The following is a 414-nucleotide window of genomic DNA, read 5'->3' on the forward strand; positions in this document are numbered from 1 at the left end:
GGAACATGGCTCTCTCTACCTAGAACATGAAGAACAGGACTGTCCTCACGACCAGAAGAAAGGGGCAGGCCACAGAAGTCTCGTGAAGCTGTAGGTTGATAGGGTGATCTTTGGTTACCCATTGGTTTATTTTGCATCACTGTAGGATGCTGGATTTCAAATTGCTAGAGCAAGTGCAGCTGTGTAGTTGTCTCTAGCATATGTGCATTTAATGAAACAGTGGTTGTAAATGCTTCTGATCTGTGGATCCTGCTGCCTAAGGTTGTGTCAATTAAATGTCTTGATAGTAGGATTATTTCTTCAGGTGTACTTTTCAGCTCTTGGTGGTAATTAACAGCCCCCAAGGACTGGAAGCCACAGATTGAAAATCCCTGCATGACACTTCCCCCCCCCCCCCCCTCTTTGGGTTTTGTT

Source organism: Nestor notabilis, unplaced genomic scaffold (genome assembly GCF_000696875.1).
Source record: "Nestor notabilis isolate BGI_N333 unplaced genomic scaffold, ASM69687v1 scaffold10412, whole genome shotgun sequence".
NCBI lineage: Eukaryota > Metazoa > Chordata > Aves > Psittaciformes > Psittacidae > Nestor > Nestor notabilis.